The sequence below is a fragment of the Carassius carassius genome, chromosome 43 (genome assembly GCF_963082965.1).
Source record: "Carassius carassius chromosome 43, fCarCar2.1, whole genome shotgun sequence".
NCBI lineage: Eukaryota > Metazoa > Chordata > Actinopteri > Cypriniformes > Cyprinidae > Carassius > Carassius carassius.
In genome coordinates, this window is record NC_081797.1 from 25,657,146 (window position 1) to 25,682,964 (window position 25,819).

The window sequence follows — 25,819 nt, forward strand, 5'->3', positions numbered from 1 at the left end:
ATTAAAATTAAAACATGGAAGAAATATTGTGTGATTTATTTCTTTAAAAAATAAAGTTTTATTATTTTTTTCAACAGTAGTAGCAGTCTCACATACATTCTACTAAATAATAGTAATATTTCTAGCACAAAGCCTTTATGTAAGAATGAACTTTTATTTTGACGGGATGCTGTGAATACCTTTATTAAATTGACACTGGTTTTACTCAAATAAAATGGTAAAATGCTTGTGAATTGACTCAGAACAGTTCTGGTGATGTTTATGTATTAATGTCCTCACTGAGACGGCAGATGCTGAAATTACTGCAAGCGTCACACGCTTCAGTCCATGTAGTAAACAAACCCACACGTCTCTGCCATTCATTCATTCACACAGAGATGCGCAGAACATGCAGGATTCATATTTCAACCAACTTTTGCAGCTTAACATTTAAAGATACTGGTCCATATGTAGATTTGATTTGTTTAATTTATGCTATCTTTGACAAATTCCGTGACTGTCCATATTAAAACGTAAGTTTCATTTTCATGACTGGATTTTGAGATTCCGTCCGCATTTTCTGATTCGCGGAAATGACCGGGTCCTCAGTACCACCGGTACTTAAAGAAACCTGGTCCCGTGACATTTTCATTTTTTAGTACCGACTTGGTACTGAAGTACCGGGTCTTTTGACAACACTATTACATAGCTAACCAGACAATGGTATGTGTGAGTAAGTGTGTGTGTGTGTGTGTCGGGACTCACCAGGATGTCGGTCCTGTGTATGCTACGGATGTGAAAACGCAGAAAATCTAACTTGATCCAATATTTTTTTATGATGGACACAAGTTTCGGAGGCATTGTGTAAACGTGATTGATACAACGTAAGTTCGTATTTATTTTTTAATGTGCGAAAATATCGGACTATAGTGTGCAATTACCTTAAGGGTTAAGGGTAAAAACACTTGACCAGAATCATGTCAAGTAACAACTGACTAATCCAAATGTTTTTTATCTTCTTGTTTTGTTTTGCAGATGCTGTCATGAAACACCATGAAAAGGCAACTGCTGGACACCTGGGACAGGCCATCAATTCCAAGAAAAGGAAAACCTGTTTAAAGTTGTCTAAAAGACAGGGTGAAGGAAGAACATCCAAACCCTGCCCCTGCTCCCTTCAAGATTTTTTATGAATTTATATAATGGTGTTTTTTCATAAAGGCAGTGGCAAAATTAACATGACAATACTTTGATGTTTTGTTCTACAAATTAAACTACACACAAGCTCCAAAAAAACAACAATTTTGAATTTTTAAAAAAAACTTCTCTTCAAGAATTACTTTTCAGGTTTTAGCATCATCCTTTCGTATTAATAATAGCAATTTCAGTAAAGTTGATGGTTTGATTTGTTTTAATTGTGCAGTTTATGTGCACTCTGTTCATTTGTCAATATCAATAAAATTCTTGTTTTTCTATAGTAGGTTATGTCATCTGAATGTACTGCTCATTTTTGCAAGTGAATTTATACTGTCAGTTTTTAAGTTGCATTGTCTGAGGCTTTTTACATTTTTCAGTCTCCAATTTCTGTTCAGTATTTGAATGTTTAAATTCATATATATATATATATATATATATATATATATATATATATATATACACACACACACACACATGTACTGAAATGTAATATGTTAACAAATATTAGAAATTAATACATAGACATACAGTACAGAACAAAAGTTTGGACACACCTTCTCATTCAAAGAGTTTTCTTTATTTTCATGACTATGAAAATTGTAGATTCACACTGAAGGCATTAAAACTATGAATTAACACGTGGAATTATATATGGAATTATATACATAACAAAAAAGTGTGAAACAACTGAAAATATGTCATATTCTAGGTTCTTCAAAGTAGCCACCTTTTGCTTTGATTACTGCTTTGCACACTCTTGGCATTCTCTTGATGAGCTTCAAGAGGTAGTCACCTGAAATGGTCTTCCAACAGTCTTGAAGGAGTTCCCCGAGAGATGCTTAGCACTTGTTGGCCCTTTTGCCTTCTGTCTGCGGTCCAGCTCACCCCTAAACCATCTCGATTGGGTTCAGGTCTGGTGACTGTGGAGGCCAGGTCATCTGGCGCAGCACCCCATCACTCTCCTTCTTGGTCAAATAGCCCTTGATGCCTTCAGTGTGACTCTACAATTTTCATAGTCATGAAAATAAAGAAAACTCTTTAAATGAGAAGGTGTGTCCAAACTTTTGGTCTGTACTGTATATTGCAAATTAATATATTTACATAGTCTGATATCTAAATTTATTTACATATATGGCAAATAAATATATGTAAATATTTCCAATAAAAATATTTACATATGTTTAACATATGTGGAAAATATTAAAAAGCGGCCAAAATCAAATATTTAAATATATTTTTGTAACATATTTTAAAATATATTTACATATATTTTATAAAATATATTTACATATATTTTATAAAATATATTTCCTTCTATTTAAATTTAAGATATTTCAATATATAAAAATGTATTTATTTTAAATATATTTCGATCTATGTGACTTCTGTATGGGTCTTTAATGACATAATTTTAATTTTTGGTTGAACTATCCCTTTAAGGTCTTTCTTTCATAATGTAATTGAAAAAAATGTCTACCTATAGCGATATGGAGGGATTATTTGGTCAGATTATAAACTAAAAGTCTAAAACTAAAAGTCTTAAACCAAAACTAAAAATCTAAATTTGAAACTTAAAGTCCAAGTCGAAAATTAATTTGGTATTTAGGATTGGGCATTTGGTATTTAGGATAGGGCATTTTGTATTTAGGATTGGGCATTTGGTCATTTAGCCATTTAGGATTGGGCATTTGGGGATTTAGGATTGGGAATTTGGTATTTAGGATTGGGCATTTAATCACTTAGCCATTTAGGATTGAGGATTGGGGATTTGGGGATTTAGGATTAGGCATTTGAGGATTGAAGACTGAGGAGTGTATGCAAATTAGGAGGCGTGGCCCAAATACTGGAGGCTGGGTTTGAAATGGCTGGTGCGCAGAGGCACCTTATGGACATCAGAGGGAGCTCCCAGTGCTAAGGAGCACACTGTAATGAAACCAAACGGAGAGAATGAGTGGCTCGAGTGAGGACTGTGTGATAACTTCAACTTAATGACAGCTTTGTAACATTTGTGGCCTCAAACACAAAGTTACCATTGAAAGGAGTGCTATTGGTCTGACGACGAGAAAGCAGCAGACAGTGCAGCAGGTAAGAGTGTATGTGCTGTCATTAAGTTGAAGTTATCACCAGTGTTTGGAATAACGGCGTTTAAAAGAACGGCGTTAGGTAACGACGTTATTTTTTCAGTAACGGGGTAATCTAACTAATTACTTTTCCCGTCGTTACAACGCCGTTAACGTTACTGAACGTTAAATGCGGCGCGTTACTATGCATTGATTTAATATGCAATCCGAACGCACCCCTGGCTCACACAGTGAGTGAGCAGGTGGGTTAATAACGAGATAAGCGATTATGATTGGCTAAGGCAGAGTCATGGGTTTCATGGTAGCCAATCAGAGCTAGTGTTTTTACACACACGCGCCAGCGGCACCAAACACACACACAGTCACACACACGCAACAGCTACACAGAGATTCGCAGCAGCAGGAGAAATGGCGAATCAGGAGCAATCAGATGAAAAGTTGGCATTTTCAAGGTGGAGATATAAGCACTACTTCAAATTCATTGTAGTCAAAGGCAAGAACGTGTATGTAATGTGTGACACACGCATCTACAAAGCTAGTGGCCAAAAACACTTTTCTTATATCTCCACCTTGAAAATGCCAACTTTTCATCTGATTGCTCCTGACTCGACATTTCTCCTGCTGCTGCGAATCTCTGTGTAGCTGTTGCGTGTGTGTGACTGTGTGTGTGTTTGGTGCCGCTGGCGCGTGTGTGTAAAAACACTAGCTCTGATTGGCTACCATGAAACCCATGACTCTGCCTTAGCCAATCATAATCGCTTATCTCGTTATTAACCCACCTGCTCACTCGCTCACTCGCTCGGATTGCATATTAAATTTATGCTTTAGGGGAGTCGTGGCCTAATGGTTAGAGAGTCGGACTCCCAATTGAAAGGTTGTGAGTTCGAGTCCCGGGCCGGCAGGAATTGTGGGTGGGGGGAGTGCATGTACAGTTCTCTCTCCACCTTCAATACCACGACTTAGATGCCCTTGAGCAAGGCATCGAACCCCCAACTCCTCCCCGGGCGCCGCAGCATAAATGGCTGCCCACTGCTCCGGGTGTGGGCTCACAGTGTGTGTGTGTGTGTTCACTGCTCTGTGTGTGTGCATTTCGGATGGGTTAAATGCAGAGCACAAATTCTGAGTATGGGTCACCATACTTGGCTGAATGTCACTTCACTTTCACTTTCACTTTACAAAGAGTGCAGGATAAAACTCTTGCTGTCTGTTGACGTGCAATAAATCTCGAAAGAAATGTACGAACACCTGTCTGTTCTACTTATTTCAGCTGACTTGTGAAAACTGCTAAAAAAAAAAATTATTTGACATATAGCAACTTTTTTTTTTTTTTACAGTAACGCAAATAGTTACTTTCCCTGGTAACGAGTTACTTTTATTATAGAGTAATTCAGTTACTAACTCAGTTACTTTTTGGAACAAGTAGTGAGTAATTATAACTAATTACTTTTTTAAAGTAACGTTCCCAACACTGGTTATCACACAGTCCTCGCTCAAGCCGCTCACTTGCTCTGTTTGGTTTCATTACAGTGTGCTCCTTAGCACTGGGAGCTCCCTCTGCTGTCCATAAGGTGCCTCTGCGCACCAGCCATTTCAAACCCAGCCTCCAGTATTTGGGCCACGCCTCCTAATTTGCATACACTCCTCAATCCTCAAATGCCCAATCCTAAATCCCCAAATCCTTAATTCTAAATAGCTAAATGATTAAATGCCCAATCCTAAATCCTAAATGGCTAAATGACCAAATGCCCAACCCTAAATACAAAATGCCCAATCCTAAATACCAAATTAATTTTCAACTTGGACTTTAAGTTTCAAATTTAGATTTTTAGTTTTGGTTTAAGACTTTTAGTTTTAGACTTTTAGTTTATAATCTGACCAAATAATCCCTCCATATAGCGATGTCTACCTATCCAATAGGGGACTACCACAGACTGCTATGCAACTGTGTGTGGAAACACAAGGGCAATTGTACCAAGTGTTTCTTCACAATATAATATTTAAATGCAACTCTAAACTTTGAAACATTCACACATTATCACCATTGCACAAATATTCTGATAGAAATCCAAAATGCTTAATAAATTAGTATAACCCGCAGATATTTTCTGGGCTTGAAACTAATAAAAATACACATCTCAACGTATGAATGCAATCAAAAAACATTCCTGGGAAGCTCCTGTTGAGAGGATACTTACATCAGATAGATAGACAGACAGACAGACAGCTTTTCAAGCTTTATACAGCAATAGATTTCTCGGATCCACATATCATGTGATGGGGGTTGGACATGTTTCAATTTGAGGAGAATAGCTTGTAGTTAAGGCGATGACCTGGCAGACTGAGACAGTCAAATCAGGTCTTGAGGAAATGCTAAAAAGGACTGTCAAGGGGTTAGTTTCTAAGTCTATGTTAAGAGCATTGTTAAGTCAAGTCAAGTCACCTTTATTTATATAGCGTTTTAAACAAAATACATTGCGTCAAATCAACTGAACTACATTCATTAGGGAAACAGTGTGTCAATAATGCAAAATGATAGTTAGAAGCAGTTCATCATTGAATTCAGTGATGTCATCTCTGTTCAGTTTAAATAGTGTCTGTGCATTTATTTGCAATCAAGTCAACGATATCGCTGTAGATGAAGTGACCAAAACTAAGCAAGCCAGAGGCGACAGCGGCAAGGAACCGAAACTCCATCGGTGACAGAATGGAGAAAAAAACCTTGGGAGAAACCAGGCTCAGTTGGGGGGCCAGTTCTCCTCTGACCAGACGAAACCAGTAGTTCAATTCCAGGCTGCAGCAAAGTCAGATTGTGCAGAAGAATCATCTGTTTCCTGTGGTCTTGTCCTGGTGGTCATCTGAGACAAGGTCTTTACAGGGGATCTGTATCTGGGGCTCTAGTTGTCCTGGTCTCCGCTGTCTTTCAGGGATATAGAGGTCCTTTCTAGGTGCTGATCCAGCATCTGGTCTGGATACGTACTGGATCTGGGTGACTGGAGTGACCCTCTTATCTGGATACAGACTGGATCTGGTGGCTACGGTGACCTCAGAATAAGAGAGAAACAGACTAATATTAGCGTAGATGCCATTCTTCTAATGATGTAGCAAGTACATCGGGTGTTATGGGAAGTGTTCCCGGTTCCGGTTTACCTATTAATTCAGCCTAAAAATCCTTTAACGGATTTGGATAATAAAAGCATATTAGTATGTTATGTGTATGCCAGGTTAAAGAGATGGGTCTTTAATCTAGATTTAAACTGCAAGAGTGTGTCTGCCTCCCGAACAATGTTAGGTAGGTTATTCCAGAGTTTAGGCGCCAAATAGAAAAAGGATCTGCCGCCCGCAGTTGATTTTGATATTCTAGGTATTATCAAATTGCCTGAGTTTTGAGAACGTAGCGGACGTAGAGGATTATAATGTAAAAGGCGCACATTCAAATACTGAGGTGCTAAACCATGCAGGGCTTTATAAGTAATGAGCAATATTTTAAAATCTATACAATGTTTGATAGGGAGCCAGTGCAGAGTTGAAAGGACCGGGCTAATATGGTCATACTTCCTGGTTCTAGTAAGAACTCTTGCTGCTGCATTTTGGACTAGCTGTAGTTTGTTTACTAAGCGTGCAGAACAACCACCCAATAAAGCATTACAATAATCTAACCTTGAGGTCATAAATGCATGGATTAACATTTCTGCATTTGACATTGAGAGCATAGGCCGTAATTTAGATATATTTTTGAGATGGAAAAATGCAGTTTTACAAATGCTAGAAACGTGGCTTTCTAAGGAAAGATTGCGATCAAATAGCACACCTAGGTTCCTAACTGATGACGAAGAATTGACAGAGCAACCATCAAGTCTTAGACAGTGTTCTAGGTTATTACAAGCAGAGTTTTTAGGTCCTATAATAAACACCTCTGTTTTTTTATATCGACTAGGCATTCCATTAATAATTATAAATAATATTATAAATAAATTATATTAATGATACAATATGGTCACGACTGTAATTTTCTCGTGAGCCGTTGTAGCTTTATGGTGCTTCGCTAGTTTTGAATAGGCCGGCTGAAACGATGGGAGGCGCTCGATCTCGTCCCAAAACCTAATGTCACGTTGCCAGTTTGGGAACATTTTGGCTTTCAACCCAATGAAAAGGACGAGCCATCGAATATAGATGAGCCGAGATGCAAAATGTGCTGCAAAAAATGTTCGTGTGACACTGCAATACATCTAATTTGAGGTCATCGGGACATTCTAAAACACTTAACGGGAAAAACGCTTAATGTGGTTTAATGTACCAATACAGTGATATTAACAGACCAAACTCACTAAACATCATATTAATAAAGTATATTATCTACAAAAAATCAGATGATCCCTGAATATGAATTCAACGCGTTTAATAACACGTTAAGCCTTTTCCTCTCATAGAAAACCATCATAAGGCTTAACGTGTTATTAAACGACTTGCATTCATATTCAGGGAACATCTGTTTTTTTGTTTTGTTTTTTATACATTGTATACTACTTTATTAGTATAATGTTTAGTGAGTTTGGTTTTTAAAAATCACTGTCTTAGTACATTAAGCCACATTAAGCGTTTTCTTATAACGGTTTTCTATGGGAGGAAAAGGCTTAACGTGTTATTAAACGAGTTGCATTCATATTCAGGGCTCATCTGATTTTTTATAGATAGTATACTTTATTAGAATGATTTTTAGTGAGTTTGGTCTGTTAATATCATTGTCTTAGTACATTAAGCCATGTTAAGCGTTTTAGAGTGTCCCCTGTCATCCAGCGCAGCTGCCCCCTCAAGCATCAGATCGCGCAGCAACATCAAAAAGAACAGCTGTGACCGGCCAACAGTTAGGAGTAGCTGAAGCCTTTGCAAAATCTGTAAAATACAGCCGTGAAAGTAACAGGCATACCTGCTGAAGTCACAGACAACCTCTGCGTCAGTGCCCATACCCAAGAAAGCGTGAGCAGATAACGAGCTCACACACGCTATCTGCTTGAGGAGTGCATCGACTCCAGCGTGAATCCACTGTCCTGGTGGGCCAGTGGTGACGCGATAATCAGTCTAGATTTCCGCTGCTGTCCAAAGTCGCGTGCACATACATGTAATACATGTTAGAACTTGATTTCTTAAAAAAAAAAAAATATTGGAAAACGCATGTTCTTGTTGCTGTTTGGCATTTAACAATAAATAAAAATGTTTTAAAACGTCTCTGTCAGTTAAAAAAAAGCAACAATATATGCTACATAACTCAACGATAGAGCTTTGTATGCAGCAAAATCAGGATAAATTAGGTATGTAAAAAAAAAAAAAACGGTGGTAATACCGCATATCGCGCTATTGAGCCACCCATAATAACCGCAGGGGAAATTTCTTAACCGCGACAGCCCTACCCACGATCAGATGATAAGAGCAGTTCATTTGTAAATCTAAGGAGAGCAGTCTCAGTACTATGATACGGTCTAAATCCTGACTGGAAATCCTCACATACACCATTTTTCTCTAAGAAGGAACAGAATTGTGAGGATACCACCTTTTCTAGTATCTTGGACAGAAAAGGGAGATTCGAGATTGGTCTATAATTAACTAGTTCTTTGGGGTCAAGTTATGGTTTTTTGATGAGCGGCTTAATAACAGCCAGTTTGAAGGTTTTGGGGACATATCCTAATGACAATGAGGAATTTATAATAGTCAGAAGAGGATCTATGACTTTTGGAAGCACCTCTTTTAGGAGCTTAGATGGTATAGGGTCTAACATACATGTTGTTGGTCTAGATGATTTAACAAGTTTATACAATTCTTCCTCTCCTATAGGAGAGATTGTGTGGAACTGTTCCTCAGTGGGTCTATAGTGCACTGTCTGATGTGATACTGTAGCTGACGGCTGAATGGTTGCAATTTTATCTCTAATAGTATCAATTTTAGAAGTAAAGTAGTTCATAAAGTCATTACTGCTGTGGTGTTGGGAAATGTCAACACTTGTTGAGGCTTTATTTTTTGTTAATTTAGCCACTGTATTGAATAAATACCAGGGGTTATGTTGTTTTCTTCTAAAAGAGAAGAGAAGTTATCGGATCTAGCAGTTTTTAATGCTTTTCTGTAGGATAGGTTACTTTCCCACCAAGCAATACAAAATACCTCTAGTTTTGTTTTCCTCCAGCTGCGCTCCATTTTTCGGGCTGCTCTCTTTAGGGTGCGAGTATGCTCATTATACCATGGTGTCAAACTGTTTTCCTTAACCTTCCTTAAGCGTAAAGGAGCAACTGTATTTAAAGTGCTAGAAAAGAGAGAGTCCATAGTTTTTGTTGCATCATCAAGTTGTTCTGAGGTTTTGTACATGCTAAGGAATTTGGATACATCAGGAAGATAACTTAAAAAGCAGTCTTTTGTGGTAGAAGTGATGGTTCTACCATACTTGTAACAAGAAGTAGAATTTACAATTTTGGCTATATGAAGTTTGCACAAAACTAAATAATGATCTGAGATATCATCACTTGGCTGAATAATTTCAACACTATCAACATCAATTCCATGTGACAGTATTAAATCTAGAGTATGATTTCGACAATTAGTAGGTCCTGAAACATGTTGTCTAACCCCAATAGAGTTCAGAATGTCTATAAATGCTGATCCCAATGCATCTTTTTCATTATCAACATGAATATTAAAATCACCAACTATTAAAACTTTATCTGCAGCCAGAACTAACTCGGATGTAAATTCACCCAACTGTTTAATAAAGTCTTTATGGTGCCCTGGTGGCCTGTATACAGTAGCCAGTACAAACATCACAGGGGATTTATCATTAACATTTGTTTCTCTGGATAATGTTATATGAAGCACCATTACTTCAAACAAGTTATACTTGAAGCCTGCCCTCTGAGAAATCCTGAAAACGTTGTTATAAATTGAAGCAACACCTCCCCCTTGCCTTAGCGGCTCATGATTATAACAGTAATCTTGGGGGTTGGACTCATTTAAAATAATGTAATCATCAGGTTTTAGCCAGGTTTCAGTCAAACAGAGCACATCTATATTATGATCAGTGATCATATTATTTACAAAAAGTGTTTTCGTAGAAAGGGATCTGATATTCAATAAGCCAAGCTTTATCATTTGTTTATCCATATTGCATCTGATACATTAAGTGTATCAAATACATCGGACCAAATGTCTGTCAGCCGAGGGCAACTCCAGAACATATGGAGATGGTTTGCAGGAGATTGCTTGCAGTGGTTACAAGCACCACTCCTTTCTGGATTATTATTATTTTTTGCTAGTTTGGCATTTATTAAATGAGCTCAGTAGAGCACTTTACACTGCAATAGGCCATGTCTGTAACATATGGAAGAGGTATGAACCAGATTCAAAATGTCTCCCCATTGCTCATCGGTAATAAAAAATACCTAGGTCATACTCCCAAGATTCTCTAAGGCTGCATTTACACATTTACACTCAACAATTTCTTAACAAAGTCTCTAACCTGACTGAAACTAAACAAATGACTACTGGGCAGACTATACTTAGTGGATAAAAATGAAAAAGATGCGAACACCCCATCTTAATACAGGTCGTTGAGCTCAACCAGTCAAATGACTGCCCAAATTCGAAAAGCCGGATCAGAGCAAGATAGGGAGAAAAGATGATTATTTAAAATAGGTGTATGGATGGAAGCTCCATGCAAACCAAAGTGTTTCCTGAATTGGACCCAAATTTTGATGGTGCTATTGACAACTAAATTAGATGAAATTCTAATGATAGCTAAAGTTTAGCTATCAGTAGGAAACAGATAGCAGAATACAAAGTTCCCTTTGTTGATGCAATCTCTGAATGAACCTAGGGGGGACAATCATCAGCCTGGGCAGAACTGTTCCAATAGAGAATCTTATTAATATTACAAGCCCAGTAATATTGTTGGAATTTGGGAAGTGCAAGTCCTCCCTTAGACTTAGGTCGCTGGAGAACTGATTTCTTAAGGCGTGCAGGATTGTTTGCACAAATGAATGAATGCAAAATACCATCAAAATTAGTAAAAATGTATGTTGAAATATGTTGAAAAAAAAAACAAAGGAATTTGGGTAGGATAATCATTTTCAATAGATTAATGTGGCCAACAAGGGACAAAGGAAGCAAAGACCATCTAGACATGTCTAACTTGATTTTATCAACACAGAATAACATAGGTTTCATAGACAATTGGACGAGCTTTTGGGGCAGACCTGACCTGTTGAAAAGATATGGTCTTCATCCCTCCTGGGGTGGCGCCGCTCTTTTCTCTAGAAATATGGCACATAGTCTTAGAGTTTATACTTGACTAACTGGGGCCCAGGTCAGGAAGCAGACAGACTGGCTAAACCGACCGTCTGCTAGCTGCCTCACGTCACAGAGGTCAGCTAATTCTCAGCAAATAGAGACTCTTTCACCTAGATATCACACTATAGACTGTGTCTGTTCCCCGAACTAGAAAATACAAAAACGTCCAAACCAAGTTAAGATTAACAATTTAATCGAGGTTCAACAAATAAAAAACAGATGCAATACGGATAAACAAATGATAAAGCTTGGCTTATTGAATATCAGATCCCTTTCCATGAAAACACTTTTTTGTAAATATTATTTATTTTATTTATTTAACCTTTATTTAACCAGGAAGTCCCTTGAGATAGAATCTCTTTTTCGAGGGAGACCTGGCCAAGACGGCACACCAGTTACAATTTAAATACAAATACAACATAGTCAAAACAACCAAACGAGCATCACATAAAAAGGAACAGGTCACATATGGCAGTTACATTTTTGAGTTATATGGCATTTTAACATGGTCTTGAAATCATTTAATGGGACTAAAACATTTAGATGTAGCAAGTTTTGCAGATTATTCCATTTTGCAGATTATTCATTAGACCATGGTGCAAAGTAAGAGAAGGCTTTCCTCCCCAGCTCAGTAAAAACCCTTGGAACCTGGTAAGAGAGCCACCTGGTGGAACGGAGATGAAAACTGCTGGAATTCTTCTTAAGAAGATTACTTAAATATGTCGGCAGTTTACCTAACATGGCCTTGTATAGAAAAATATGAAAATGAAGTTGTCTACGTAGACTTAGTGACGGCCAACCAATCAGTTCATACAACGTACAATGATGAGTACGGGAACCAGAGTTAGTTATAAAGCGCAGAGCACTGTGATACACAGAATCTAAAAAGTGGAGAGTACTAGAGGCAGCATGCATGTAGACAACATCACCATAGTCCAAAACACTCAAAAAGGTAGCCTGCACAAGTTTTTTCTATCTAACAGGTTAAAACAAGCCTTATTCATAAAAAAAAAACCCAGTCTTACTTTCAGTTTTTTTTACAAGCTTTTCAACATGAACTTTAAAAGAAAGTTTTGTTGTCCAGCCAAAAACCTAAATACTTATATGATGTAACATTTTCAATTAAGTCCCCATTTAGTGTGTTAATAGTTATGTTATCTGGGGATTGGGAACGAGCCCTTGAAAACGTCATAAATTTGGTTTTCTTAGTATTTAGCACTAACTTAAGGCCATGTAGTGAGACTTGGAGCTGTTAAAAAGGCTAATTGAAGGTAATTTATGGCTTGGTTCAATGAAGGGGCAACTGAATATATCACAGTATCATCTGCGTAAAGGTGCAGTTTAGCAGTTTGCACATCCTTTCCAATATTATTTATAAATATAGAAAATAAAATAGGGGCTAAAATCGAACCTTGAGGAACACCCTTGGAAATCTCTAAAAAGTCTGATTTAAGACAATCTATAGAAACACATTGCGTTCGTTCTGTAAGATAATTTTTGAACCAATTAATAGCTGTGTTTCCTATTCCAATATTACGTAATCTATTTAGCAATAACTCATGGTCAACAGAGTCAAATGCCTTGGACAGATCCACAAATAAGGCAGCGCAATGTTGCTTTTTGTCCAAGGCATTTATAATGTCATTAAATAGCAACAAAGTTGCTGTAACAGTGCTGTGTCCAGCTCGAAAACCTGACTGTACATCAGTTAAAATGTCATGCTCTGCCAAATATTCTTTTATTTGACAGTTTACTTGAGCTTCCAAAATTTTTGCAAGAATAGAAAGTTTGGAAATTGGTCTATAATTATGAAGATCTGAAAGGTCGCCACCCTGATCACTGATCATAATCTAGATGTGCTCTGTTTGACTGAAACCTGGCTAAAACCTGATGATTACATTATTTTAAATGAGTCCACCCCCTAAGATTACTGTTATAGTCATGAGCCACGTCTAAAAGGCAAAGGGGGAGGTGTTGCTTCAATTTATAACAACGTTTTCAGGATTTCTCAGAGGACAGGCTTCAAGTATAACTCGTTTGAAGTTATGGTGCTTCTTATAACATTATCCAGAGAAACAAATGTTAATGATAAATCCCCTGTGATGTTTGTACTGGCTACTGTATACAGGCCACCAGGGCACCATACAGACTATATTAAAGAGTTTGGGGATTTTACATCCGAGTTAGTTCTGGCTGCAAATAAAGTTTTAATAGTTGGCGATTTTAATATCCATGTTGATAATGAAAAAGATGCATTGAGATTAGCATTTATAGACATTTTGAACTCTATTGGGGTTAGACAACACGTTTCAGGATCTACTCATTGTCGAAATCATACTCTAGATTTAATACTGTCACATGGAATTGATGTTGATAGTGTTGAAATTATGCAGCCAAGTGATGATATCTCAGATCATTATTTAGTTTTGTGCAAACTTCATATAGCCAAAATTATAAATTTTACTTCTTGTTACAAGTATGGAAGAACCATTACTTCTACCACAAAAGACTGCTTTTTAAGTTATCTTCCTGATGTATCCAAATTCCTTAGCATATTCAAAACCTAGGAACAACTTGATGATGTAAACGAAACTATGGACTCTCTCTTTTCTAGCATTTTAAATACAGTTGCTCCTTTACGCTCACTCAAAAAAATTAAATCTGGGCGTTGTTCGATAAAGATAAATAGAGCATTTTGAAACAAATAAAATTAATCAGTTTAAGGGAAATACACAATTATTTTAAATCAGTCTGAACTAAATCCATACAACCTTAAAAGAGCTCAATTCATTTGAAACAACGAAAAATAATGATTCGAGTCAAACTACTACTTTTGCGCATGCGCTGATGACAGGAAATCCACGTGACCTCGTCAGTTGCCGCGGGCGCCATTAACGTGGTGGAGTCCAGTCCATGGTGGAATGCTGTAGAAATGGTAAGTTTAAAAATCCTTTATTATCTTTGTCTGCATTGTGATGATAGAGAGTAAAACTATTTAAACCAGTCAGAATTCAACATTAAGTGGATATTTGACCACTTATTGGAATATTTGAACCACTATATTAGTCACATGTTCATACTCGATAAAAAGATAGTAAATCGATATAAACGCCTGCATGTATGTACATGATTTAACATTAATGCGATAGCTGCTTAGTTCTAATTCCTGTTGCAAGCGTTATTTTACTAGATTGTTTCAGTTAACGTATTCAGGCTACTGTTGAGCGTACTGTATGTGATGCTTCAGTACAAGTAAATACGAGAACACTGCGAATTAATGTAAAAACGAATGAACAAACAATGATGTCAACGTAAATACAATTATATGCTTGATGTAAATCAACAAGCAGCCAGGCGGCGTGGAATACAGTATAGAGCACGTGCGCTTTAGGCCTGTGGCATTTGACAATGATCGCACAGGATTAGGGTGCACGCGTTGTAATTTTGCACAGATGAATACTGTGACCGTAAGTGATTCCCTCACTCCTGTTACATGTTCAAATTCGTTATGTTTTATAGTTATGAACGTGATATTTAAACTTTAAACTTATCACTGTGTGTTTTAATTGCTACTGCACATTATTGTACGTTGTATTATTGTTACAGTTGCTGTAATTAAATGAGCAAGATTTAAAGACAATTTGATATTTGTTTGTATTAAATATAATGATTGAAACTTCTCTTTTGGGCAACATTTAAATTTTATATTGATTTCAGTTATAATGCATATTGCACAGGAAAATGCGACATTAATCAGCTTCGGTTTCATCGGTAGAGCAGGATCGCCCGTTTTCTTCAGAATTGTTTTGTGTTTGTACGTATATATAGTTTTACTGTTGCTGAGCATGTAATAGGTGAAACATCTGTACAAGTACACTGCAAATTTATGTAAACATTGTTTTATTTTACAGGTTCTTTACAATAGCTCATTAAATGGCATCATATGCTTGGGTTATAGTCTACTTTTTCACATGGTAAGTTGTATTAAGTAATGTTCTTAAATGGGTTAAGAAAAATGGCTCATTATTACTGTAATAAAATAAAGGAAAATTTAAAGTGTTTTATTAGTGTGTGCTTGGAAATACCTAATGTTTCGATAACCAACATAGAAATGGATAATGTAATTTTCTGATTTCATACAATTTGATAGTTATTTTACTAGATTGTTTCAGTTATAAAATTAGCCATTTCATTCAGGCAACAGCTGCTGAGCAATCTGTAGGAGATTTCTCTGTTCAGGTAAAGAGGAGAACACTACAAATGTATGTAAAAATGATTTTTATGTATATTTATTTATTTTACAGGTTTTACAAGAGCAATAAACAGCATCCCATGTTTGGGTTTTAGTAAACTTTTTCATGTGGTAAGTTGTATTAGTGATGTTCTTAAGAAAGTGACGTGACATTCAGCCAAGTATGGTGACCCATACTCAGAATTTGTGCTCTGCATTTAACCCATCCGAAATGCACACACACAGAGCAGTGAACACACACACACACACTGTGAGCACACACCCGGAGCAGTGGGCAGCCATTTATGCTGCGGCGCCCGGGGAGCAGTTGGGGGTTCGATGCCTTGCTCAAGGGCACCTAAGTCGTGGTATTGAAGGTGGAGAGGGACTTCTTAAAGGGTTAGTTCAGCCAAAAATTAAAATTATGTCATTAATTACTTACCCTCATGTCGTTCCAAATCCTCAAGACTTTCGGTCATCTTTGGAACACAAATGAAGATCTTTTTGATGAATTCTGAAAGATTTCTATCCTTTCATGAACAGCGACACAACTGAGACTTTGATGCTTTAACAAGTTGGATGTTCCAAAGTATGATGAACAGATTTAATTTAGGCTTTTACTTGCATATAAACATTGATCAGCAAACATAAACAGAAGGTCAACTGAACCTGCTTGATGCCCAAAAACAGAAGCTCAAACGTGCTGCGTAACAAGAATCAACCTCATTGGTTCTCGCATGTCAAACAAACATGCTTGAGCTTCCGTTCACCACAACTGATGTGTGAGTTGATGAATGTTTATATGTGAATAAATCCCAAATTAAATCGGTCCATAATATAAAGCGAGTCTTCAGAAAAATGTGACTAAACCACTCAATTTATATGGATTCGTTTTATGATCTCTATATATACTTTTTGAAGTATCAAAGTCTCAGTTGCATAGCTGTTTATGGAGGGACAGAAAACTTTCAGAATTCATCAAAAAAATCTTCATTTGTGATCCAAGGATGAACGAATGTCTTCGAGCATGACACGAGGGTGAGTAATTAATGATAGAATTTTTATTATTGGTTGAACTTTCATACAGATTGTATGTCCTGTTTTACTTGGTTCTCGATATGCTATGGTCAAATAATCAATGTTTTTGTGCCTTTTTTTTTTTACAGAATAACAGCATAGACATGGAAAGAGAATGCATCCTCAAAGCAGTGTGTGTATACTTAAAGAAGGACCATCTACAGCTGTTCAAGGAGTACAATGTAAGCAACTGCTTTTCTCTTCACTTTCATGTTTAAGTTATGTTTTGTACGCTTGTTACAGGTTTCATATGTTTACTAGGGGGTGCAACGGTTCTCTTTAAAAATAGAACCGTACCGTTCTCTACTTACGGTTCGGCACGCACTTGCACTGCGGTCCACCTCTAATGACGATGCATCTGTAGGCTAATATGGTTTGTTTAAAATAACAACGTAGGAAAACAGACAGAGCTCATATAAATGTATGTTTCAGTCTATGGCTGTGCATTGTGGCTTTCCAAAACGTTATAACAACGATAATCAAAAAGCGTGGACAAAACAGTTACTCTTTGTAAACTTTGTTCAATGCGAGTGCTGTATGCTGCTCTAACGTCCAGTCATGAACACTGTTGCTATCTTTGTTTAAACTTATTTAAGCCTTGCTAACTTAAACATTCAGGAGCAAGACGCAAAAGAGAACCGTTAGATGATTTGTGAGTGCGCTCATCCAAAGCACGCACATGCTTTTTTCAGAAAACGTGCAAATACTGAGTTCTCTTTCAAGTCTTGTGCTTCAGAGGCCAAATTCATACAAAAATTATATCAATATTGTGATGGTAATGAATGTGATAGGAAGCAAAAGCAGTGTGAACATATATTTATTGACGACAAATACGGTGAACACAAACTCCGTGAAGACAATGATGAACTCCGTGGGTGATGATGTTATCTCTCGGCTGGGTGGCGCAGTGGCTTGATGGCTGGTGATGACGTGGCGTGAATCTCCCGTGATGAATACAATCCAGTGACGATCAACGGCGAAATAAACAATCCAACACGAACAAGACCAAGACAACCCAACAAGACAGTCCAACATCCGGAACAACTATCAGACAAGGAAGGAGAGAATGAGGTGAGTATATGTAGCTGACGGTAATGTGAGACACCTGGTGCGGGGACTGATTAGCAGCTGATTCCAATGAGCATGATGTAACCACATGAAAGACACCAAATCACAGGACCTGAGAACACAGCCGATCCATGCACCGTGACAGTACCCCCTCTCTTAGGAACGTCCCCTGACGTTCCCAGCCTCCTGTACCTGTTGATTGAAATCATCAATAAGAGAGTGATCCAATATATCTCTAGCAGGAACCCAACTTCTCTCCTCCGGACCGTAACCTTCCCAGTCCACCAAGTACTGGAATCCGTGTCCCCTCCGTCTAGAGTCCAGAATATGATTGACCGAATAGGTTGGTTCCCCGTCTACGAGCCGCGGCGGTGGGGGAACCGGGGCAGGCGGATTAATACGAGCAAAAAATACAGGTTTAATTTTTGATACATGGAACACGGGATGAATCCTCCTGTACGCTGGAGGAAGATTGAGGCGGACTGCCACCGGACTAATGATCTTGGTGACAGAAAACGGGCCAATAAATTTGGGAGCAAGTTTATTAGCAACGGATCGGAGAGGAATGTTCTTGGTAGAAAGCCACACTTTGGAACCAACGACGTATACGGGAGACCTCGACCGGTGGCGATCGGCTTTGGCCTTGGTGCGCGCTCCCACCTGGACCAGAGTCTCACGGGCTCTGGTCCATGTGCGACGGCACCTCTGGACAAAGGCGTGAGCGGAAGGGACCGCGACTTCGGATTCCAGACTGGGAAAAATAGGTGGCTGGTACCTTATACTACATTCAAATGGGGACAGGCCCGTGGCAGACACTGGTAAGGAATTGTGTGCGTACTCCACCATCGACAGCTGCTGACACCAGGAGGAAGGATTTCGAGCGACCATTCATCGTAGTGTTCTCTCCAAATCTTGGTTGGCTCTCTCAGTTTGCCCATTGCTTTGAGGATGGAACCCCTTTACAAAACTCTCGCCAAAATTTGGACACAAACTGGGGTCCTCTGTCAGAGACCACGTCTATCGGGAGGCCATGTAACCGAAAGACGTGATCAATGACTGTTACCGCTGTCTCCTTGGCTGAAGGTAATTTGGGCAAGGGGATGAAATGAACCGCCTTCGAGAACCGGTCCACCACGGTCAAAACTACCGTGTTACCCAGAGAGGGTGGGAGGGCGGTGACAAAATCTAGCGCAATGTGGGACCAGGGTCTCGAAGGGATTGGCAGCGGTTGTAGGAGCCCATCTGGGGGTCTGTTAGAAGTCTTACCAGTGGCACAAACTGAGCAAGCCAAAACAAAACTGCGAACATCACGAGCCATGAGTGGCCACCAAAATCTTTGCTTGACCAAATGTAAGGTGCGACTTACCCCTGGATGACATGCCACATTGGAACAATGACCCCATTGGATAACTTCGGACCGAAGACTTTCTGGCACAAACAAACGGTTAGGTGGGCAACCGGCCGGAGGCGTTACCCCATGTAAGGCTGTCTTTACCTTCGATTCGACCTCCCAACTGAGAGTAGAAACAATAAGTGTCTCAGAAAAAATACTCTCGGGAGTGGACGGGCGATCGGAGCGGTCAAAAATTCGAGATAAAGAATCGGGTTTGATGTTTTTGGAACCCGGGCGGTACGAAAGTGTAAAATCAAAACGTCCGAAAAAAAGTGCCCACCTAGCCTGCCTAGAGTTTAGTCTTTTGGCAGTTCTGATGTATTCTAGATTCTTATGATCGGTCCAAACCATGAAGGGTACCCCTGACCCCTCCAACCAATGACGCCATTCCTCCAATGCCAGCTTGACTGCCAACAGCTCTCTGTTACCAATATCGTAATTTGACTCTGCTGGCGACAAACGATGAGAGAAAAACGCGCAGGGATGCATCTTGTCGTCCGAGGGTGAGCGCTGTGAAAGCACCGTACCTACCCCCACCTCTGACGCGTCGACCTCTACCACGAACTGACGTGACGGATCAGGGGTAACAAGGATGGGGGCCGAAACAAAGCGGCGTTTGAGGTTGGCAAACGCAGCTTCCGCTGCGTCTGACCACCTGAATGCCGTTCTGGGAGAGGTCAAGGCAGTCAGAGGCGCGGCTAGTTGGCTGTAATTGCGAATAAAACGCCGGTAAAAATTGGCGAACCCCAGAAACCTTTGTAGGGCCTTACGGGAATCTGGACTTGGCCAATCTACCACAGCCTTGATCTTCTCGGGATCCATGCGCATACCCTCGGCTGACACGATGTACCCTAGAAAAGGAACAGACTGTGCATGAAAGTCGCATTTCTCCGCCTTATCAAAAAGCCCATTCTCTAACAGCCTCTGAAGCACTCGTCTGACGTGTTGAACATGTTCCTGGAGAGAAGAAGAAAAAATCAATATGTCGTCCAGGTAGACATATATGAACTGATCGACCATATCTCTCAACACATCATTAACGAGTGCCTGAAAGACACCTGGGGAGTTGGACAAGCCGAAGGGCATGACCAAGTACTCAAAGTGCCCCCTGGGGGTATTAAAGGCAGTCTTCCATTCATCTCCCCTCCTGATGCGAACCAAATGATAAGCGTTTCTTAAGTCCAATTTAGTGAAGATCGATGCTCCCTGCAACCTCTCGAAGGCTGAAGATATCAACGGCAAAGGATAAGTATTCTTTATCGTGATATTATTCAGCCCTCGGTAATCAATACAAGGTCGCAGAGATCCATCTTTCTTCCCCACAAAAAAGAACCCCGCCCCCGCTGGAGAAGAGGAGGATCGAATGAACCCGGCTGCTAGAGAATCAGAAATGTATTTCTCCATAGCCTCTCTCTCAGGAATAGAAAGTGAGTATAACTTGCCCTTAGGCGGAGACGTACCTGGCAGTAATTCTATAGCACAGTCATAGGGACGATGAGGAGGGAGAGAAGCAGCCCGAGACTTACTGAACACTTCCTTCAGGTCGAGGTACTCCGCGGGCACGTTACACAGATCCGCCGCCTTCTCCTGCAACACAGACTCAGATACAGACGGACAGGCAGACACAAGACAAGACTCATGACATTTAATGCTCCACTCAGACACCGATTTCAGCTGCCAATCAATCCGGGGGTTGTGTTTGATGAGCCAGGGATGTCCTAAGACCACGGGTGCGTGGGATGAGTCCAGGATGTAAAAGGAGATGCTCTCACGGTGGTTACCAGATACCGTGAGAGTGATGGGTTCCGTGATGGTGGTGATGGTGGGAAGAGTCTGAGTGCGTGGACTGCAATAGAACTGGTGAGGGGAAGGAGGGGAACATGATTTTGATGCGCAAAAGTAGAATCCATAAAGTTACCTTCAGCCCCTGAATCCAACAGTGCAGTGCAGTGCAGGTCCAGACGATGCCATCTAAGCCTGACCAGGAGGAGCGTGGAGGTAGATCTGAACGAGGACTTGATAGCGGAGATCCCACCCGACAGTAGCCCCTTCCTTACTGCCGGGCTGGCCCTTTTACCGGGCAGCTAAAGGCGAAATGTCCCGCCGCCCCGCAGTACAGGCAAAGGCCGTGAGATCTCCGCCTCTCCCTCTCCTCCCGAGTCAACCGAGCTCGACCCACCTGCATGGGCTCGTGATCCTGGAATGGGCCGACCGCGTCGTTGCCACTGGCTCGAACTGGAGGTCCCTCCCCAGGGGGAAACCGAGCGGTTAAACATCACCGCTCGGTTCGGGAGAGTCGAGCGTCTACCCGTAGTGCCAGATCGATGAGGCCGTTGAGATCAGCGGGTAGATCCAGGGCGTAGATCTCACGTTGGACACGGTCAGCCAGCCCATGCAGGAACATGTCCCACTGCGCCTCCTCGTTCCATCGGCACTCCGCCGCCAGGGTGCGAAACTCGATAGAAAAGTCTGAGACGGATCTCTCCCCCTGTTTGAGATCCGTCAAACGCCGCGCAGCCTCTCTTCCAGTGGCCGCGCGGTCAAACACCCGCTTCATCTCGGCGGAGAGCGCCGAGAACGAGGCACAACACGGATCTTGGTTCTCCCATACCGCCGTGCCCCACAGTGCCGCCTTCCCCGTTAACAGTGTGAGCGCGAACGCCACTTTGCTTACCTCACTGGTAAACGTGCGAGGTTGCAATGAAAAGTGCATGGAGCATCTAGTGAGGAAAGCCCGGCAGAAGTTTGGCTCACCGCTGTAAAGCTCTGGTGGGGGAAGGCGGGGTTCGGGTGACTGGGCAGCCCCGGATGGTTCCTGGTGGGCGGGCGGCATGGGTGGTGGGGTTGGCGCAGTGGGTTGTTGCCAGTTCTGCATCCGCTGGGTGAGCTCAGATACCTGCGCCACAAGAGCTCGGATCGCTGTTCCCGTATCCGCCGAGCTCTTCTCCTGGGTCTCCAGCCGAGAGATGCAGGAACGTAAAGCCTCCTCAGCCGTGAGTGGGGTGGAGCCTGCTGCTTTCATAAGTGGTCTGATAGTTCTGTGATGGTAATGAATGTGATAGGAAGCAAAAGCAGTGTGAACATATATTTATTGACGACAAATACGGTGAACACAAACTCCGTGAAGACAATGATGAACTCCGTGGGTGATGATGTTATCTCTCGGCTGGGTGGCGCAGTGGCTTGATGGCTGGTGATGACGTGGCGTGAATCTCCCGTGATGAATACAATCCAGTGACGATCAACGGCGAAATAAACAATCCAACACGAACAAGACCAAGACAACCCAACAAGACAGTCCAACATCCGGAACAACTATCAGACAAGGAAGGAGAGAATGAGGTGAGTATATGTAGCTGACGGTAATGTGAGACACCTGGTGCGGGGACTGATTAGCAGCTGATTCCAATGAGCATGATGTAACCACATGAAAGACACCAAATCACAGGACCTGAGAACACAGCCGATCCATGCACCGTGACAAATATGCCCATCTTGGTGAGTATCCTAGCAAACATAGTCTGTTATGTCTTAAGGGAAGTTTTATTAAAAGAGAAAGACATTGTATGTGTAACAGTATGTACTGGATTGTGGGAAAAAACTATTCTCGCTGCCTGTGTTTTTAATGTTAAATCACACAAGAAATGACAAAGAAATTACTAACTGCTCTTGACTGAATAGCTTATGTTACTTCAATAATGATTAGAATGACAAGAATCTTTAATTTATTCAATAAAGATAATATGCAGTAGGGCTGCACGATATTGGGAAAAAATGACATTGCGATATTTTATTTTTCTGCGATATATATTCCGATATTTTTTCTTACAAACAAAAATGGTGTGAGCACACTTACATTCTCATTTTAAATGATTTAAACATCGACACCATCGTGTCAATTGATTAATTATGCGCGAGGGAGAGAGAGCAAGACAGCGCTCATAGTGATGTTTGAAAACGGCTCTCTCTCTCTCTCTCTCTCAATTCAATTCATATTGCTTTATTGGCATGACATACAAAGGTACATATTGCCAAAGCATTGTACATAGCAGAATAGAAACAAACAAAACAAAAATACATATATATTCATAAGAAAAAAAAAAATTACATGCAAAATAAATCCATATACATTTCTATAAACATTGATGGTACTTCTAATGTACTCTCTGTCTGTCTCTCTCTCGCACACTCTCTGTCTCTCGCGCGCGCTCTCTCTCTGTCTCTCTCGCACGCGCTCTCTGTCTCTCTCGCGCGCTCTCTCTCTCTCTCTGTCTCTCTCGCGCACTCTCTCTCTCTCTCTCTCTCTCTCTCTGTCTCTCTCGCTAGCTCTCTCTCTCTCTCTCTGTCTGTCTCTCTCGCGCTCCCTCTCTCTCTGCCCTGTTAAACTTGCATGTGTTTTTCAGTCCTGTCAATTATAAACTTTCACTCTATGATGGTTAAGCTGTGCAATTAATCCGCGAATCGTCAAGGGCAGGGGAGTAGCTGGCCCATACAGTTAATGAATAACGGATCAACTACGACAGCCTACATCACACATCCTGCGATGTGACTATCGTGGATTCGTACATCGCGATATCGATGCTTAAACGACACATCGTGCAACCCATTTTATATTTGATTTTCTGTACCTAAAAAAAAACTACTGTTAGATATCTGAAAAAACTGAAAAGCACTGTTTATTTTATTTGAATCTTTGATCTATTGTATTTATTTGTAATGTTGCTTGTAGTTTGATTATTTGTTCTTATTTTCTTAATTTTTATTTTACAGTAGTCCTATTTTCCCTGAACATAGCACATACTGAACCGTACTGTGATACGAACCAAACCATGAGCATTTTGAACTGTTGCACCCCCTAATGTTTACTTTCATTAATACATATTGTTGTTTTACACACGAAACACATTTTATTTGTCTTGCCCAGGATTGCGACTGGATGAATGCTAAAGAAGCCATAGAGCAGATGGTAATGGGGATCTACATCGTCCGATCCACAGGACACAAACCAGGAGATAAACCTGTGGACGTTGGTATCCTGATTGAAGGGACCGAGGTTCTCTGCTCTTTGAACAGTGACCATGCTGTTTGGACTTACTTACGCCTTGAACCACAGCTACCCACAAGAACTCAAGGCTTTATTTGAGGTCATCCAGAAAGTGTTCTTTATCTTGGATGGACAAAAACTTTCACCAAAGGTACAAGCCCTCAAGAACAAGATGCTGGAGTAAGTTACCTTATGTGTGTATTCTCAAAAGACTAAATCTTGACTCAAGAAGGTATTAGCTGTGCAAATACATTGAAATATCAGTATTGTTCATCTTGGATGATATTTTTTTGTATTTTTTCACCTGAAAATTTGCCTTGAAATAAGAATAAAGAGAAACTTGTGACATTCACTTTGAGAACATTTTATTTGTGTATTAAATTACATTTTGATAGACATGTCAATAAGTAAACATTTTTTTGATGTAAAAAAAGTTGTACAATTAACTTAACGGTAGTAGTTGACAAAATGTTTCTGGTTTTCTAAATAAAGTGATTAAGATTAATTGGCTCAACAAGATTAAATAGTTTACAGATAAATTACGAAATATGATTCAAATGAAAATTATTTGATCTTGTTGGTTCAAAATGAATTTTGCTCTTGGGTTCCATTTGCCTAAATTAAGTTGAGACAACACCATTCAAATATGTGGAAATAGGTGTCATAATTATATTAAGTTAGACCAACGATTTATTTTTTTGAGTGCTTAAGGAAGGCCAAGGAAACCAGTATGACACCATGGTATTACGAGCACACTCGCACCCTAAAGAGAGCAGCCCGAAAAATGGAGCGCAGCTGGAGAAAAACAAAACTAGAAGTATTTCATATTGCTTGGTGGGCAAGTAACCTATCCTACAGAAAAGCATTAAAAACTGTTGGATCTGATTACTTTTCTTCTCTTTTAGAAGACAACAAACATAAGCCCAGGTATTTATTCAATACAGTGGCTAAATTAAAGAAAAATAAAGCCTCAACAAGTGTTGACATTTCCCAATATCACAGCAGTAATGACTTTATGAACTACTTTACTTCTAAAATCAATACTATTAGAGATAAAATTGTAACCATTCAGCCGTCAGCTACAGTATCGCATCAGACAGTGCACTATAAACCCCCGAGGAACAGTTCCACTCATTCTCTACTATAGGAGAGGAAGAATTGTATAAACTTGTTAAATCATCTAAACCAACAACATGTATGTTAGACCCTATACCATCTAAGCTCCTAAAAGAGGTGCTTCCAGAAGTCATAGATCCTCTTCTGACTTTTATTAATTCCTCATTGTCATTAGGATATGTCCCCCAAAACCTTCAAACTGGCTGTTAAGCCTCTCATCAAAAAACCACAACTTGTCCCCAAAGAACTAGTTAATTATAGACCAATCTCTAATCTCCCTTTTCTGTCCAAGATACTAGAAAAGGTGGTAT

At 40.0% G+C, this 25,819-nt stretch overlaps 1 protein-coding gene and 1 long non-coding RNA gene across 5 annotated transcripts in view; one reads left to right on the forward strand and one right to left on the reverse strand.

The window, feature by feature from the left end:
* ldlrad3 (low density lipoprotein receptor class A domain containing 3) overlaps nucleotides 1–25,819 on the reverse strand; it is a 111,534-nt gene that overhangs the window by 36,697 nt on the left and 49,018 nt on the right. The window lies entirely within an intron of this gene.
* LOC132125229 (uncharacterized) lies at nucleotides 15,510–24,801 on the forward strand. Of its 2 annotated transcripts, none has more exons than XR_009426875.1 (3): nucleotides 15,510–15,942; nucleotides 16,977–17,069; nucleotides 24,273–24,801. It is a non-coding gene; the product is annotated as an uncharacterized LOC132125229 (long non-coding RNA). The 2 variants fall into 2 exon arrangements; XR_009426876.1 differs by lacking the exon at nucleotides 24,273–24,801 and adding an exon at nucleotides 17,580–17,659.